The sequence below is a fragment of the Cuculus canorus genome, chromosome 2 (genome assembly GCF_017976375.1).
Source record: "Cuculus canorus isolate bCucCan1 chromosome 2, bCucCan1.pri, whole genome shotgun sequence".
In the NCBI taxonomy this organism is placed as follows: domain Eukaryota; kingdom Metazoa; phylum Chordata; class Aves; order Cuculiformes; family Cuculidae; genus Cuculus; species Cuculus canorus.
In genome coordinates this window covers 89,435,811-89,454,203 of record NC_071402.1, presented here as the reverse complement: position 1 = coordinate 89,454,203, position 18,393 = coordinate 89,435,811, and the positions used below count along the sequence as shown (strand labels likewise).

Below are 18,393 nucleotides of genomic sequence, written 5' to 3'. Positions count from 1 at the left end.
TTTTATTGCATTTGACTTTCTAACTTTATCTTCTTTCCCTATCTGACTCCTGTAGTGTGCAGTATTTCTCATATGGGGGCAAACTTTTTGTTTAAGTAGTGTTTTCAAGGAGACTGGCACAATTCCTCTGTCAGGAGTTTGGAAACAATGAAGATCACTGTGCATCTGTGCAGGTGGGGGTGTGCCCAGTGGGGGAAGGAGAAACAGTGGTTTAGGAAAAAAGGATAATGATTTTTTAAATTTTTCATGAGTTGAATTTCTCTGGGAAAATTCCCATGTGGTCTCTAGCTTAAGTGTTTTTCCGATTTTTTTCAACAGTTCCTTCATTATTCTTTGTGTTTTTATTTGTGATGTCTGAATGAAATATCCAAGGTCACTGTAGCACCATCGGCTTACTTAAAGTGCACTTCAAGTTTTCAGTACACCTTAGCCACCATTTAAAAGCAGCTCTGTCATTGGAGCATAGGTCTCCTTTGCAGATGCAGTGGAGAGGGACGTGTTCTCATGTTCTAGACTAAGCCGTAGCTATAAAAATGGCACAAAGGGTGGTAGGTAAGTCTGTGCGGAGCTCCACTCCATGTAAATGCAATAGAAGCTAGAAATGCCTGGAGATGATGGAGTTTGGCTGTGGGAAGGAGCTGGATGCCAGGCTGCTCAGGATGCAGCACCTTTGGAAGGCAAAACTGTGATCTTCAAATGGGGATACTTCTCTTTACTCACTCTGTGGCTCTGCTTCTAGCTGAGACCAGATGTTGCCTGGTTTTGCAGTAAGTATAACTACACCAACGAAATAGACAAAATTTATTTTCTGCGTAGTGCCTTTACAGATGCCTCTTAGGAAGAGAAATGTCTTAATTTCTTTGTGGCATCACTTGTATTCCTTGATTTCCCATGCAGAAGACATCCTCCATCTGGTTTCTCAGGAAGAAATTATTCTTCTCCAAGCCTTTACTACGTTAGTTGGTTGCCTGTGTGTGCTTATGAGACTTAAGAGTGAAAGATCTTACTCTTTGAGAGGGCTATCCCAATGCAAAGGAGTCTCTGTGGCCTCTCTCGAAGAGGCCTCTGATTGGTGGCCAATGAAGCATTTCAACATAGCATTTGCATAACAGCTAACACTGAAGAAAACTGGAAGAGTAAGTAGGGGAGGTCAGGCTGCTTGTTTGGGGAGATTATTTCTTAAGACACAGCACTTTGCCTTTGAATTATGAACAGATTTGGCCCAGAGTACTAAGTATTTAGTACCACAGATTGGTGTGCATTTGTTTTCTAATGTAAGATAAGGAAATCTGTTTTGTTGCCATATATATATATATATATATATATATATACACTAAGAAATTTATTTCTCTGTTGCCTCTCCTTGTTTCATTCCAAGGATGCTAAACCCCTTAGTGCCCCAGGGTGTTACATTCACAGACATATACATTTTGGAGCTTGTACAGCACTTCGTTGCAAGTTTGTTGTTGGGAATGCACTGCAGTCACAGAGAACTTAATTTTTAGCCATAACTTTGCTAATTCTAATTCTGTATAAAGTGCATTAAGTCTTGAGCTTTGGGTCTTCATGTGCTTCAGTGTATGCCTTATTACAGGGACCACTTTTAAGTCAAGCAGTAATATGTGGAAAATGCCAGTACTCTAAAATAAGACTCTCCCGTGAGCTCGTGGATTTTTTTATTAAGTGCTTCATTTGAAAATCCTCTACAGCACTTGAAGACATCATTAGTTATCTTAAAGTATTATAAAAGCCAGACCTACTCATCCTATCTCATCTGTGTTTGCACACTTACTTGGAAATTCAGTGTTTTGGTTACTGACCTGCCAAGGAGTGCATTGAGAATTGTTTGGTATTTCACGAACTGGATGCCTCCCCTGCTATGCACACGTACATCGTTCCCCAGGACTGTACAGCCAACTAACACTAGATGCACAGTTTGTTCGTGATGGGGAATGTGCCCATCAGGACTCAGACACATGCATTTGTTTGGGGCTGCTTCAACACCAGGCAGACAGTAAGGGTTAAGCAGCCCTGAGACCCGGGTCAGGGTTGAGGGCACCAAGCGTGCTGGTGTCTGTCTGAACATCATACAATCCACAGTGCTAGAGGGATGCTGTTCATCACAGTGCAGATGTGCACGGTTTCTTCCAGGTGACAAAAGGTGCGCTCAAACACATGCACTTGCTGGAAGGACCACAACCCTTTTACTGAAGACTGACAACTTCTGTTCTTTTCATTGCTTAAAATGTGTAGCAGTTTTGTACATGTTTTCATTTAAAAAAAAATGTAGACACAAAAATAAAAAACAAACCACCTTTTTAAAAGCAAGATATTTTGCTCTTCTCCTTGAAAAAAAAAAAAATGAACAAAGGGAGAAGTTAAGACTTAAGCAGAAGAAATGAATGCAACTTTCCAGAAAAAAGGATCAAATAGTGTGGGGTGTCCCAGCAGTAAATAGCATTGGTGAGTGCAACATGTTGATCACACACCAGAGTATTTTGTAGTCGGCTGTTTTCAGACATGTTTTAATCAATATGATACATTTATTCTGTCAAATTCAGAATAAAAACATGTCTCAAATTTTCCTTGTTGCTATCAATTTTTCTAAAGTTTGGATGGCTTGCTTCAGATGTTGCTGAGCTCAATCCTGAATCTTTCAGAGACTGAGTATTTTTAATTAACCTGGTTTTTGGAGAATGACTGCAATGGATGCCAGCTGTGTTTATGTTACTGGGTACTAAAGCATGTGTAGTTTCCCCTTCTGAAGCACTATAAATCATTTCCAAAGTCCACGGGCCAGTTGCAGTTCCACTGCTTGAGACAAAAAAGTCAGGAGATGACGTACTCTTTCCCTCAGCTTACCACCTTTCTGGAAAAATGTGAAGGAGACACATGGATAACTTCATGGTGGAGTATTACAAGACACATTTCTATGAAGGTGAATTCCCCATCTCTTTTCAGAACAAGGATTGGTTTTATTATTGTTATTTCCCGCTTTCTTGAGCTGGAGTAAATTGCTGTGGATTTCCACAAAGCTGTTCTGCTTTATCCCAAGAGTTGACAGTCCCTGAGCAAAGGTTAAGTGACTCCCATGTGTTTTGAGAGACAGTACTTTTGTTAGGAACTTCCCGTGATACGAGCTAGGTAGTGTAAACATGGATAAATATTAACTGGCTGCATATACCACAGCACAAAGTCATTTAGTGGTTTAAGTGTGAAACCATGGAAGGAAGAGGCTGGAACATAGATACTTTCTGCTGTTTAGTGTGAAGAACTCGGTGGAAGGTGTAATCAAGAGAAACACATTCTTAGGGTGGTTGTCTATATGCTGTATTCTTGGTTTAATTAAGTCATGTCTGTTATACGTGACAGTGTTTCCAAGAGTAAATTTTCAATTTTAAAATTTAAATTTAAAGCCAATTTTAAAGTTTGGCTACTTTAAAATTAAGTAGGTTTTGTTGAAGTGGAAATAGTGTGATCAGTCAGTAAGAGGAAACATTACTGAAGCCCTTAGACTGAGGATAACTTGTTTCACAGACTGCAGGAATGTTTCTAATGTTAGGCTCTCTTTCTGCTGGAAATACATTCAATTAGCTGAAAATGTTGATTTGCAGATGCTATGATTCTTTTGGTATAATAAATAATGTCCAAGACTATTCTTCTGAAGCTTATTCTCATAATGGCTAGTGAAATGTCCCCTTACCTACTGTTCTATTTCTGTCATAAAGCAATATTAAATTCAGATGTCTTTATAATGATAATTTCCTATTCTTTCCTGAAATAAATTGTGCCTTCTACGAATGTTTCTAGGAGGTTAATGAATAATTGACTACCGAGAAAAAGGGAAGATCCTTTTAATAGGCAATTGAGTCTGGTGTGCTGTATGAAAATTAATAGTTAGGCCTTGATCTTTACATGTGATATAAATAGCTTGGTGTAGATTTACAATAATTAGATACGAAGATACCCTTATTAGCATAAGTTCCAAACATTGTTACATATTTGATATGCATCTCTGAATAACTTTAATTGGGTTCCTAAATAATGAAGCTTAGAATTGATGTGTTTAGGACCTATACTTGAATACAGTGACCCTTGTTACATTGGTCATATAGGGAGAGTTTTCCGAAAAGCAGGTTGCTTTTCCTTCCTCTCCCCCCCCCAATGTTGTTTTCCTTTTTTGTGCAGGCCTTTGTTCAAATTGAAAAATCAACTTTGAATATTTGTATCTTTGAGGAAGAAAGAGTGTGCAATGATTGTTAAAATGAAAGATCTTTTACAACTCCTGCTTTTATAGTTGGTTTTATGTTAGCTACTGATGAGCCAGTAATAAATCAGTGCAAGCCTCACTTGCCTACACTTCTCCTTCTTTGCCCAGAACTTGGATATTTTTTATTTCCTGCTCTCTTCTGTGCAGTGACCTGCACTAGGAGTTTTCCTGTTTTGAAGAAGGATTTGGAAATGAACTCACTACCACGCTTCAGATCTTAATCTTCTTTTCTGTTTGCAGATACTTCCTTGCCAGTCAGCCAGGTCAATATTAAAACCACACTGTGCTGCCTAAAACCCGGAGGCTGCATCTGTATCAGCATTTCCAATTTCTCATATCTGGAGTTCAGAAATTGGCTATAAATTGAGTTCCTTGAAAGGCAGGAGGACCACGAGTCACAAAGCTTAGCCATCTCCATGCCAGCCTGCTAGTGAACTGTGCTGTCTGTCCAGGTCTGATCAAGACAGGGTCTGACTGTTTGCCTTGTTCCAATCCTGTACTACCTGTGTTTGTTCTTGCCCTTATAAGAGCTTGCATATCGCTCTGTCAGTCATAAGTGAATATTTTAATGTGGTTTGGCTTGTAGATGGATGTCTTTTTGTTTGTTTTCTTAATTTCTGTGTGGTTCTCAATCTCCCCCTCAATTTCACACACACCCCAATACATACATACATATATATATGCACACACACACACATAATTTTCTTTTCCTTTGATTTTTGTTTATGTGTTTATGCAGAAATACAGTGGGTGACAACTGGCTCAGTGATGGAGATGGCAGGCTCCTGGTAGCTAGCTCATCAATTCTCAGGCTTTTAAATCTTTCAGCCTTCCTGTATCCGTTTGTTTCCATTTCAAAGGTGGTCTCTCTTTTTCATGAGTTAATTTTAATCAAGTGGACGTGAGTACTTGGCTGTGTTGTGGATGTGTTATTTATAGTCCGACAGTGTCAGATACAAAGTGATCTGAGCAACAGCTTCTGCCAGGTTTAAAGAAAAAACACCTCGGGGTGAAGGTCATACCTACATTTTATCTCCATGTAGGAAAAGGTACAGAGTGTCAACAAACTGGATTTTGGAGTGAGGGAAACCCACTACTAGTGAAACTGTTGCAGGGCATTTGTTGGATTAAGGATCCTCTGTATTTAGTGGCAATTTACTCTCAGGCAGTGAATGCTAGAAAATAGAGGTAGAGGGACTAGGTCAGAGGAGTGAATTTTAGCAGATGAAGGAGCTCATCTTGCTGCACTGGGAGCTGCTAGTCTCTTGCTGAAGGGTGAAACAGTGGGCAAAAGCTAACTAGCTTCTTTGCAATTTTTTTCTTCATGAAAATGTCATCTTCTACTCCACTATCACCACCAGTGCATGTGCTCTGGGCAATGGATACAAGAGGCAGCAGGCAAAATAATAGAACGCTTCACCTCTTACCGCTCTGAGACTTGGTGGCATTTGCACTCTCCCATACTGCTGTGTTGCAACTGTGTACGAAGTTGGGTGATTGCTTTGTGGCATGGACTCTCCTGTGGCTCTGATTTCCAAGGAGAGAGAGCAATGAGCTGGGCTGCCGGGGGCTGCGCAAGCATCAGGCTCAGCAGGCCCTGTCCATCAGCATTGGTGGTGGGCCCTGAGGAGTATGGTGGCTGTGGTGAGAGCACCACTGCAAGAACTGCACAAAGGCAGGTGTAGAGCAGAACAAGTACCACCAAATTATAACTGTGAGGTAGTGGCTGAAGAAATGGCTTAACTGAATTGCTTTTTGTTGGCGATTTTGTAGAATTTTTATCTTTTGTCATGGCTTAGCCATATAGTCACATATTCCTAGTTAAAATAAGGAAACAGTGACAATGACAAGTTTCTGTTTTTCAAAACTTGAGCTTAAACTTGCCCCAGGATGAGGCAGGTGTTTTGCAGTGAGGCTGGTGGTGCTGAGTGCAAACATTTTTCTTGTTCTTGACAACCATGTGCACCCATCGCTTGAGAGCCATATGGAGGAGCAACAGCACCCAGTGGCTGTGGCTGAAATTCTGGTGTTCCCAGGATTTTGATCTCTGGCCCTCTTCTTGGGTCAAAAAAATTATAATTAAACCTTCCCTGTGCGTGGAAGCATCCTGCAAATGGGCAGGGATGTGTAAAGAGACCTGCCTGCTCTCCAGATCCTGACAGCTTTGTGCAGGGTCTTTCTTCATGGGTCCAGCCACTCCCTGGTGAGGAGCGTGGGCAGACCCCAGCAGAGCATTGTTTCATTGACCCTCCAAGGGCAGGCTCTCCAGGTGCTCAAATCTGCAGTCCGCAAATCTCCAATCCCTTAACCAAACATGAAGCAGACAAAAATATTTTCTCTTTAATACTCCACTTAGAATAGTGAAAATCATAAAGAAAAATCATAAGCCTGCTTTTCTTACTCCGGTTCCTAAATATCATAATACACCTATTTCTCTTATATACATGATGGAAGCTTTCTGATTTGTAACTTGTAATTTATTTTATTACTTAGGACTGTTATTTTTGCTCTTTGTTTATTTTTATCACTCTCTCATGTTATTCCTGCTCATTTACTTATTTATTTTTACTCTTGGCTCAGAGTTCCAGATGCTTCTCAATTATATAGCCCTCTGAGCTTTATCCTTCATTGAGCAGACACCAGAGTTCAGTATAATATATGTGACTGTTCTTTGGCAGCGATCTCTGTGTGTCTTTCATAGCTGAAGAGTTTACAGCACTTCTAAATGTCTAATATTTTTATTTAATCTGATTTTGATTAGAAACATCACTCAGTGAGACAGAGGAGCAGTTAATGTTTTCTCTGCTTCTGTAAACATACATAAACATAAGTGGACATTAATTTTGGTGTTTTCGAATTATGTCTGCACTTTTTTTCAGTAAGAACAGCTCTTACAGATGTAGTTGTTCTGAGATCTCAGGTAAACCAGAATGCCTTTTGGACATAGTCAGTAACTTATTAAGATCTGGATGTTAGGCACAGAGTGGTTTTCCTAATTGGAATGTGAAGCTTGAAAGATACCTTTGAAACCTTTTTTGAGACAACGACTTACGGGTTTGTGGTGTGAATGGTATGGGAAAGGACTCTGCCCCCCTTCCCTGGCGTGCCCTCCCTCTGAGCCACACGCCTGCAGTGCCTGCCTAGTGTGGCTCTGGAGTCAGGGAGTGCATGTCGTCTTTGCTTGGATGTGTGGCTGCCTGGGCTGGGAGATGGTCAAGTCCCTAAGATATTTCTATGGCACTTGTGCTGAAGGCGACTGTACCCACAGGGCACCGAGGTTTGCTGCGTGTCAGCAAGTGTGAGGACTTGCCCAAGAGAGGTGTCTCGTCCTCCTCCTCCTGGGGGCTGGGATGGGACAGGAGGTGCTGATGTCCCAGCCCTGGGTGGAGGTGCTGAGGACCCCTTGTCACACCAGGAAAGGCAGGATCAGTCACAGAGCTTTTTTTCTCCTGTCACCAAACATTTTTCTCATGCACGGAAATCATTGTTTAGTTTCCCACATTCCTTTCTGAGGTTGAATATATTTATGAAGCAAATTGGTGTTTGAGCTGAAACCTGATCTCAGTACCTTTCCAATTCTTTCTTATCTGATCTCCTTACTGGCTCTGCAAGAATACCCAAAGGAAAATTTGGAAACCGGAACTGAATTATTTCTGTTTTGTCAAGCAGTGGAGTGATTTGTTCATAGCTCAGTGTAGGAAGGAAATCTGATCCGATGAGACAGGGACTAGCGGTCTATAGTTTATTTCCCCCCTGTTCCCTATGGTCATCAGCCACCATCTCCTTTCTTACTCGTCATTCCTTTCCCACCCACTTCACATTTCTCCCTTGCTACAAAAGGATGATAAATATAGGCGGCTTTTCTGATGTACCTGAAACTGGTCCTTGAGCAGGGGAAACCCAGCACCACAAGCCACACACCTCTGACACTGCATGCATAGGAAAGCAGCACATAAAGTCATGTTGTCATTTATGTACTATAAGCAATCTAAGTGTTGCCGCACAAACTAAAATTCAATTATCTTAATGGAGAAACTGCTCGCTGTGTGCATTTGTCTTCAAAGTAAGCAGCAGAATTTATTGGAGAGAGAACCTCCCAAAAATCCACTGACCTTAAGAGACTTGGCCACTCCTAAGCAAAGTGAGTTCTACAGCAGGCTCTGCCAGCTAGTCTCCAAGGCAGCATTACCTCTGCCCACTGGTCTTGACTTTAACTTTGCACTGTCGTAGGTGCAGTGAAGCACTACTCAATGGGAACTGCCATTTGAAACATACAGAATCATGTAGAGAAATACTTAGGAATTAGTAAGAAAAGATTAAGTCATTCATCTCCAAGAGGGTGGGTGCCAGCATATACATCTTCACAATTTTAGTTGTAGCTGTGATGTGTACAAAGTTTGCTAGCTTTGTAATCAGAACAAGTGGAATCTGCTTTGATGAACTGTGGCTGGATTCTTTCCAAGGAGTTCGGTTTCCTTTTAATGTGGTGTTATTAATTAGCTCAGCAATTCATTCTAGTTTTATTTGGAACAAATCAGCAAGTGTTGCAATCTTTGAGCTCTTCTGTAAGTGGCAGGATTTTTCTTGAAAGAGGTCTTTCACCGGAGAAAAGCGAGCCTCTGCCCCAGGAGGATGGCTTCTTCTCAGGGAGAACAGTGTATTCCCAGCCTACTTGCCCGCCTCAATGGAAGGCGGATGTTAAGAAATATGACCTTTCTCATTTTCAAAGTTATTGTAAAGCAATGGGAGGCTTTCCATTCTTTCGGCAGAAATACTTAGCTCTTACCATGGTTTTATAAGGCTGTATTAGTATTTTACCCTTGTAAAGCTACATATTCTTCTTGGCTATTAGACCCTTTTGAACAAATGCCCATTTTTCTTGGATGGCCCTGGGAAAACTTTGAATCCCACTGGATGGGTTTGGGTGGTCTGGCTTTGTATTGTGTGGGCATCCTTAGCACAGCAGTTTACACAGGAATATGAAATGCTGGAGGGATTGTAATGCCAGCTGCCCGTTTATTGTTCTTCACCACAAGTTAGGTTTTACCAGTCAAAGAATTCTGTTAAGTCAGGGGAAAATCTGTTCACAGACAGTTTTTTTAAAGATAGCAGGGAAGAAATTTAAAAAATATTTAAGCTTTTGGCAATTACGAGATCATTTTAATTATGTATCTGAAAGCAGCACGTGGGAGACATTCCACAGTGCTCACCTGTGTGTGCATATACAGGTGTTGCCCTCCTGAATTAATCTTGTCTTGAAATAGAGATGTGATTGAAGAGGGATGGAAAGGGAATGCTCTTTCCCAAACAAGTTTTCTGCATACTTATTGAATTACGCTGTTTGCTGCAGAGTTCACTGGACAGAGCACTCCTTGTGTGCAGACTGGTGAAAGCTGTCCTATACAACATACAGTTAATATATTTAATATAAAGAATAAAAAACCCTTACTGGAAACTTAGGACTTAATTTTGAGTGAAAATTACGATAACTTTAATAGCTTCAGGAAGCAGGTTTTTCTGAAAGGAAATCTTCACTGGTCTTGCCTTTTTCACCTAGAATGCTGGGGTTTTTTTCCCTCCCTTATAGGAATGTTACTTGGAAAATAAAAGCTCACTGGTAAACGGAAGAGGAAAAACAATACCTGAACTACTTCTAACAGTGCACTGGCTGCTTTTGTATCAGCAGTTTTCTCACCATTTATGTACCACCCCAGCCTCATTCTTCTTTTTTGTATTGTCATAGATTTAAAGTTAGAGGAGACCAAACCAGGGGGGCCACTCTGCTTTTGCCAATTGTGGTGCAGCGGTATGTGTATACTTTTTGACAGGGTACTCTCTTGTCACGTGAGCATTCACGTTCTGTCTGTCTGCCTTTGGACCTCTGTCAGTCTTGACACTGAATCCTAAACACAGAGGACTACTAATGCTAGTTTGAGTGGCACTTCATTCTCCAGTGAATGCACATGTAACTAAAAGTGCCCAAAATATAGCAGCTTATTGGTCCTGAATCTCCCCAGTTCTTCATTCACAGCATTCATGGAACATTTCTCCAGAACGCCTGGCATAAATCTTTAAAAATAAGGATGTCCCAGAGGACAAATGCATGACAACCTTTCACAAACATGCTCACTAATTGCTTTTGATTGAATCACCCCCATTTCTGCTGGTTCTTGGTGCTTGTGGTTTCAGCCAGCGCTATGGTATTGTGGGCTCTCCCTGGCACTGATGATGCTACCTGGGTAATTTAAGTCCTTTGAAATGGCACCGGGTTCTTCAGGGCATCGTTCAAATTTCCACTGATTACTTTTTATGTCAGAGAGGAATCAAGGAAGGAAAAGGAACTAGAAGCTTTTGCCTTATTGTATAGAATCATAGAATAGTTTGGGTTGGAATGGAACTTAGAGATCACACAGTTCCAACCCCCCTGCCATGGGCAGGGACAGCTTCCACTAGGACCAGGCTGCCCAAGGCCCCATCCAACCTGGCCTTGAAAGTATATACATATATATACACACACACACACACACATTCACATATCTGTGTGTGTATTTATACACACATGTGTATGGGTTTACAACTATATTTGTGAGAGTTTAATACCAACCACCAGAATGTTTGCTTAGACCGTGTAAGTAAGCATTTGTTGGCCATGTTATTAAGTCAACACAAGCTAAAGGAGCAAGGTGCTTTCCTAGGGTTTTACTTCTGGTGTGAGTTCCCTCACATAAGCTTCCCTTGGACTCCTTCAGTCAAAGGGAAGGCGTACCTAGCAGGCAGCACTTTATTAAGACCTAAGGACCACCAAGTCAATTTCTTGGCCCTCTGTTTAAAGGTTTCCTCTGTGCTTGTGTTTTCAGCTTGGTAAACTAGGCTGCAAACAGCTCGAGGTTCCTGTGTCAAATTCATTTTAGCAATACACAGTTCTGCTGGGAATATGCTCAAATCCGGGGCTCAGTGTGTTTATTGACTCATCCAACAGCATGACAGTAATCGTGAAAAGCTCCTGCTTGGAGGCGCATCTCATGTGGGATCAGTGCTTGGGGGAGAGGGGGGCTGCCCCTCGCTGCCCTGCCGCCTCAGTGAGCTGGGAAACATTTAATAAATCTGAAACAAGGTGCTGATCTGTTATTTCTTTGTTCTTGCCTTTTAGAGGACCATTATCCATCTAGAGGTTGCAAAGTGAAATTTAGAAACAGCTGCTGTTGGACTATTATTTGCTGTCTGGTTAATTAAGAGACTGACGTGTGGATTTGTGGCTATTAAGTTCCTTTTCGGCTCTTATTTTAAGTGGCTACAATATTGTTAAAAGTTCGCTAACAAATACAGATCTCTTTCATCTGAAGCATCAAAGAAAATGAGCTCCTCTGATACCTCTCACACGGGTTTTTTGTCTCAGCTGGTCTCATTCATTCCTGTCAAAAAGATGCCAATTGTGATTTAGATCCTGCTGAGAGAAAAAGTGCCAGCTGTTGTGAACAGCAGAGATGATCGATTTGAAAAATATTCCTGTGATTGATCAGCTGTGCATTTCCTTTAGAGCAAGCCACCCTTTTGGAAGAAGGAAGACTCCTATATACTTCTATGCAATCTTTGTTGCGTGCAAAAATAAACAAGTACTTATATGGGTTTGAAGATTATCTTACTGGAGGATAGGAAGTTATAGACTGGAGGTGAAAGGTAATTTATTTTTATAGGTAGCAGTTAGTGTATACGATGATGCATGTCATGGCAAAGCTTTTTAATCACCTTTTAATTGCATTTAAACTGTCATCTTTACTCTGAAATTAGCGTGTTTTTTATCTACCAGTTTCTTATGTTCTTTTCATTGCTGTTTAGGTTTCCAGGGACATCCTCCTCCTCCTGGTTTTGTTTCATAATGCCATAATTCACATAAAGGAACTGTTATCAAACATCGGTTTTGGCTAGGGCTGCTGCATGGCAGCGGCAGAGATGCTGCTGCTTTCCTGTGGAAGTAGGATAGGTGGCAACTGCAGTACGTCAAATGTGATTTAACATCTCTTTGTTTTTATTACTTCATGAATGGCAGGTAGTGTGGTACGTTGAAGGCTTCTTACGCAGTCAGCCTTCTGTTTCATAAGGTGCTTGTCTTGTACACTGTAAAACTCAGCAAATACAGATACTACAGGATGTGCAGAGGAGTAACTTTTGTCCTGCTGTGCTGTTAGAGGAATATAATTCCGTTTTTCTTATTTGACCATTGGAGGTTTAGTCTATTACTGCTCTTCTTGCTTGGCAGTAGATTGGATTTCTCCAGAGAGGAAATTAGATTTTTCCTTCCCTTTCACTATGTCTCTGTCCTGTGTTTACATCAATTGGTGGTTGTCCGTGCACTATGGTGTGTGTGATAACCTTTCCTTCTCTGCACTTATTTATTTGCTGTTCTCTAATAAACTGTATTTACACATGGTGCTTCCTCCCTTGCTTCTGGTGACAGCAAAGATGATCAAGAAGTGCTCTATGCCTAAACTTAGCCAGAGGCAACCGTAGGCTTAACCTGGGCTGTGTCAACCAGCACTAATTGAGATGAGAGTTGTATGAAGCCTGTGGGTAGGGCTTGCAGCTCTTAGAAGTTTGTGCCTGTTAACCACCTGGAAATTTAGGTGTATAAGCAGGTATGGTAGATTTTATTTGCTCCCCCCTGTAGCAGCTAGCTGCAAATGTAAAGGTTTGTCTGGGAGTTTATTAATAGTTTTAGCTATTTCATCTGTTCAGCTAGCCACTTTGAGGCCACGTTATCATCTCACTTGGATATTCCTAGAATCTGTTTACAGCAGAAGGCAAATCCCACAGAGAGTGTTGGAGGAAGAAGAAGTCCCTGAGGTTTGAGAGAGCTTGGTGGGAATAAGGAACTGCAGCAGCAGCCAGGGACAGGGTCGCCTCCCGGCAGTCTTCAAGATTGCAGTGACAGAGGTGGCGGAACTCATTGTGGCAAAAGGGTCAGCTCATGGAGCACAGTGATGGTGATGGGACATGCTGCAAGAGCTGAACAGCTTGGAAAAATAAATGCTTGGAGATGTTTTTTTATTTCCTTTTGTGCTCTGTTGAAAAGCAGAGTCCGAATGCAAAATCCTATTTTGGGGCTGCAGCCTGCACGTTACTCTCGACTGAGCTGAGCAGCTGCTGGGGCTGAGAGGCAAACACAGCCCTGGTGCTTTAGGATGCTTACACCACTGGGAATTTCTGGTGTCCCATATTTTACACCTGAAACTGTGTTGCCTTAGCTTTCTGTTCAGAGTCTAGGGATCGTATGGGTCTTATTCATCTGAGTCTGATTGGTTTCCTCATTTTTAGGATACGGGAACATCTTGATGGGTTCTTAGAGGGAGGGGAATAAGAGCATTGGGTGTATAGTAAATTAGAAAAACTGTAAAAAATGGTGCTTTGTGGGTTTTATTTAATATAATATGAAACTGTGAATGTGAATCTAGAATCAGACTATCTCCTTGGGGATTTTTTTCAGTGGGAATACTGTTGCCCAGACTTCAGGTGATTTGTCCTGGCCATTTTCTCCAAGGCATACTCCTACATAATTACAGTCTTGATGGCTTGTAGACAGAAACTGGGTGGGGAGAGAAAACTGCAAAGGCACAAAAAGCAGTTAGCTTGTGGTTTCTGATGGAGCTAGCACTTAGGCTGCGTTGCAAGAATTGCTTTGTGTTTTGGGACTGCAGAATGGGCAGGTAAATGATAGAGAGTTGTTCAGGCGGTGCGATTTAACCTCTTTTTCCTCTTGATATATTATTTGCAAATGACTGAACTTTTTTTCTTTAAATAAAAGTATTTGCTATTCTTCCTTGTACAAATATCCTATGAGAGGGAATGCCAGCCTTTGAAGACAAATGAGAGGCTTTCTGAAATTTGAAACAAAATATTTGTTACCAGTGCACAAGAGTGAGACCAAGTGAGAAAGGATGAGATGTGGCCCTTAATCCCTTCATGGCATGACAGCTCACCCAGTGGGGTTTGGAGGAGGTAGCTGTGCAGAGGCATGCTTTGTGGCAATTTGAGCTGATCTTAACCCAATGTTACTGTAGATTTCCCTGGTCACCTGTGCGTGTGTCCCTCTCCTCCAGATGCACTGCTCCTTCCTCAGCTGCAGGCGGACAGGGTGGGAGAGAGGAGCCAGCTTGAAAATGGAGAAGGCAGCATTGCAGATGTCAGGCTGTGGCATACTTGGATAATTTAACTTAGTTTCCCATCTTCTTTTCAGAAGAGGTTGCCTGAAAATTTGTTGTCAACTATATCAGCCCAGGGGTTTTTCCATCACAGTGCCAGAGAGTAAGCTGTTAGCAAAGGCTGCTTGTCCGTTCTGATCTAAAATTGATGTGTCCCTTGCACCAGTGCCCGTTGCATTTGCTGTGGGTAACCTGTTGTGTGACCTGTGGTCTTATCATGCCTTTCTCTGCTGTTGCCCAGAGCGGTGGTGACCTCCGGCATATGGGAGGGAGCAGCTCTGCACGTGGTGTGGGGCTGACCTCCTGGGGCATTGCAGAAGCTCTTTGTTAGCTCCTTCCTCACCCACATCCCAAGTCTGAGTGCTTGCAGTTGTGTGGCAGGCAGGGCTGAGCCAGGAACCTTCCTGGCCCATCTCTGTGTCCCATGCAGCTTGTGTGGTGCATTGGTGGGAAGAGTGCCCTAGTCCTGCTTGGAGCAGGCACTCTAGCTGCCCCCACTGTCTTATTAGAGCTGTCAGTGATGTTGGGATCTACCTAAATTTTGCTAGCTGTGCGTAGATATGTGATCAAGTCCTATCTTTTTCTGTAAAGCCCAGCCTTTTTTGTCAGTTGTTGGAGACAATTGATTTTGACGTGGAATAATCTAGAGCCCTGTCATCTTTTGCAAGGTATTTCTAGGTTTCTGAAGAATATTAAAAAAGCAAAACCTTTCAGGACTAATGGCTCTCTGCAGACCTTCTGAAGATGTGTGTGGGCCTGAGTTGTGTCCTACCTCACCCACCTATGGCCTGACTCCAGAAATGTCTTCCTTTCTGCTCTGCTCCCTCGGTTCTTCCAGGCTCACCTGTTTTCATAGACAAGGTGAAATAAATGGCATGCACCAGTTCAAGTACCATGTAATTATAGTGAATTAATTCACTGATGTTTATACACAGATTCTTTCTGGCAAAGCCACAGATGCACTCGCCAAAAGGCCTTCCAGGGCTTCATGTGCTCTGTGGGTTGGACCTGCTTTCCCTGTAAAGTCTTGTTCAGGCTTCTCTTTCTTTCTAATTAGCATCCCAAAGGGCTACACAGGAACACGGAAGGAGTGAAAATTAATCCTGTTTAAAGAAAAGTAATTTCAATATTCTAAAACCTGCTTTAGAGATCTTACCTAATATGACTCTGGTGGTGTGCTGTGGGCTGGCTCCTATGAAAAAGCAATGAACAACTTCTTTTCAGTTGTTTCTTCATTTTGATCCGTTGAGAAAATCTTACCCTAACCTTGCAGCTGTTGTCACACAGCAAACAACGTGGATCAAATGAGGACTTGTATGCAACAATGGTGCCTCCAGCCCATAGTTTTCCTGGTCCTAAAAACCTACATTTTGTGCTTTTTTAGACATGTTTGGAAAATGCTGCAGATTTTAAAATTCTGTTGGACTCCGTATTGACCAAATGTGCAAGAGTGTACCCCAACAACTTGCTTGTTAAATCTTACTGGATTTGCCATGGGTGGATACAGCTGATCTCTGTCATGTAGTGATTTCATCTGAGTTGGTAATTTATCATTCGAACTGGGTGGAAAATGTTGCAGCTGCAGAGGCCTCCTGGTGCCTGGGTGCATTGCAGCACTGATGTGAGCATCAGCAGCGTGCCTTTCCTGGTGCTGCTGCAGAGGTGCTGCAGAGAATAGAATCATAGGAGAGTTAGGGTTGGAAGGGACCTTAAAGACCACCTATTTCCAACCCCCCTGCCATGGGCAGGGACATCCCACCAGACCAGGCTGCCCACAGCCCCATCCAGCCTGGCCTTTACACCTCTAGAGATGGGGCATCTACAACTTCCCTTTGCAACCTGTGCCCATGTCTTACCACTCTCATGGTGAAGAAATTCTTCCTGATGTCCAGTCTAAATCTGCCCCTCTCCAGTTTACACCCATTCCCCCTGGTCCTATCCCCACAAGCCTTTATGAATAGCCCCTCTCCAGCTTTCCTGTAGCCCCTTCAGGTGCTGTAAGATCTCTGAGCCTTCTCTTCTCCAGGCTGAACAACTCCAACTCTCTCGGCCTGTCCTTATATGGGGGGTGCTCCAGCCTTCTGATCATCTTTGTAGCCCTCCTCTGGACCCATTCCAACAGCTCCGTATCCTTCTTACATTGAGGATTCCAGAACTGGATACAGTATTCCAGATGAGGTCTCATAAGAGAGGAATAGAGCTTTGATGGCGGAGGTGGGAAGAGGTTATAACTGCTAAATGCTTATTAAAAACTGCAGTTCTGAATCTTTTGTGCTATAAAATTGATGCTAGAGATGCTGGAAAGTCAGTAGACTGTCCTAATACATGGAATATTTCAACAGAGATGTGATATTTCTCATACATACAACACCTGCTGATGTCACTTAAAAATCATGCTTGCCCAGCGACAGCAAGGATTTAACTTTTTTCCTCTCCAGCTCTCTTAGAGGTAAAAATAGGTCATGTATGTTGATAGTCCAGAGAAGAAAACAGATGCAAAATTCTGAAGCTGTTTTCTTTCTATACAGTGAATAACTCTAGCATATAGAGATGTGTACTATGTACTAGTGATTTAATAAAATACAACTTTTATAATTTGGGTACCTCTGTCTGACTACATATAAAAGTTGTTCTCCACTTGGTTATTTTTTTTTTTCTTCTGATACCACACTAAGCAATGCAATTGAAATGCCAAAGCCTTACCTATCTAATGCAGACTTCCTGTTTCTATAGCAACAAAACTTGTCCTTGCACTTAATGAAGGAACATTGGAGTAACTGGGACTTGAAGCTTTAGGAAAACAAACAGAACGACTTTATCTGTGAAGGATAGGAAAATAAAAAGGAAGTGACCTCTTTGCATAGAATTAAAAGAAAAAATCACCTAAACTTGGGATATTTTGTTAGTAAGAATGAAACCGTATTAACGACATAAGGAGCTCTGTGTTTTAATCTTGTTTTCCTAATTAAAATGTGAAAGCCTTTTATAGCAAGTGAGAGACTTTGAGGGTTCCTCCCCCCCTTCCTTTTCCAAAGCTGCTGTGTTTGTGGTTAAGTTAATGAAAATTTGGGCTGTCTCGCAACAGTTACATTTTCCTTCTCTACTGGCAAAAATCCATCAATGGCTTTTGTCATTGGCTAAAAAGAAAGGGGAGGGAGGGAAGAGTGTGTGGTGTTTAATCCTACATTTGATCTACAATCTAGTTCCTGGTCAGCTTGTTTAAATCTGTGTTGCAGTGATAAATGCTGAGCAAGCTACAGATTAGAGAGTGAATGAAGGAGCAGTTGTCATCTCTTCCTATTGTCTTGTAGCTTTTCAATTACAATTTTAACATTTATTAAATTCTAATTCAAAACAACTATAGGAAACATCCCAAGGATAAGCAACAATGCTGATAGCAAAGTATCATGAATGTTTACAAGCCTGTTTCTATGTCAGCGTGCTGATAAATACTGCATGTCATTTGTGGCAGGTTTATTGTGCTTAATTATTAATCTGTCGAAGTGAATGCAGGCAAGTGGGAGATAGGAAATACAGGCTTCTGTTGCAATCTTACTGGCAAAAAAAATTGTTCGAATATATTTCCACAAGGCAGCCCAATTTCTCTACTGTGATTTTTGTTGCTGGTTTGTTTTGTTGTGTTTTTTTTTTTCTTTTCCAAGCTGTATCTCTGATAAATTCATCTTCATCTTGGGGGACTAAATAAAAAGGTAGCCAGAATTCAGGGTTTAAGGAAGCTTTTATCTACAAAACACACTTGTCATCGCCAGGGAGCTGAGACAACTGATGACAGCAGCGATGGTAGCAAATTGGCCTACAGCAAAAGGAAGGATGAAGGACGGGATAAGACAGATGGAAGGTTGGCTCATTTGAAAATTGATCAAGATTAGCTATGCTGAAAACAAAAAGAAAACCCAGAAACAACCC

The 18,393-nt window shown here is 41.7% G+C and overlaps 1 protein-coding gene across 2 annotated transcripts in view; it reads left to right on the top strand.

The window, feature by feature from the left end:
* The window catches only part of SLC22A23 (solute carrier family 22 member 23), a 110,275-nt gene that overhangs the window by 57,762 nt on the left and 34,120 nt on the right, over positions 1-18,393 (top strand). The window lies entirely within an intron of this gene.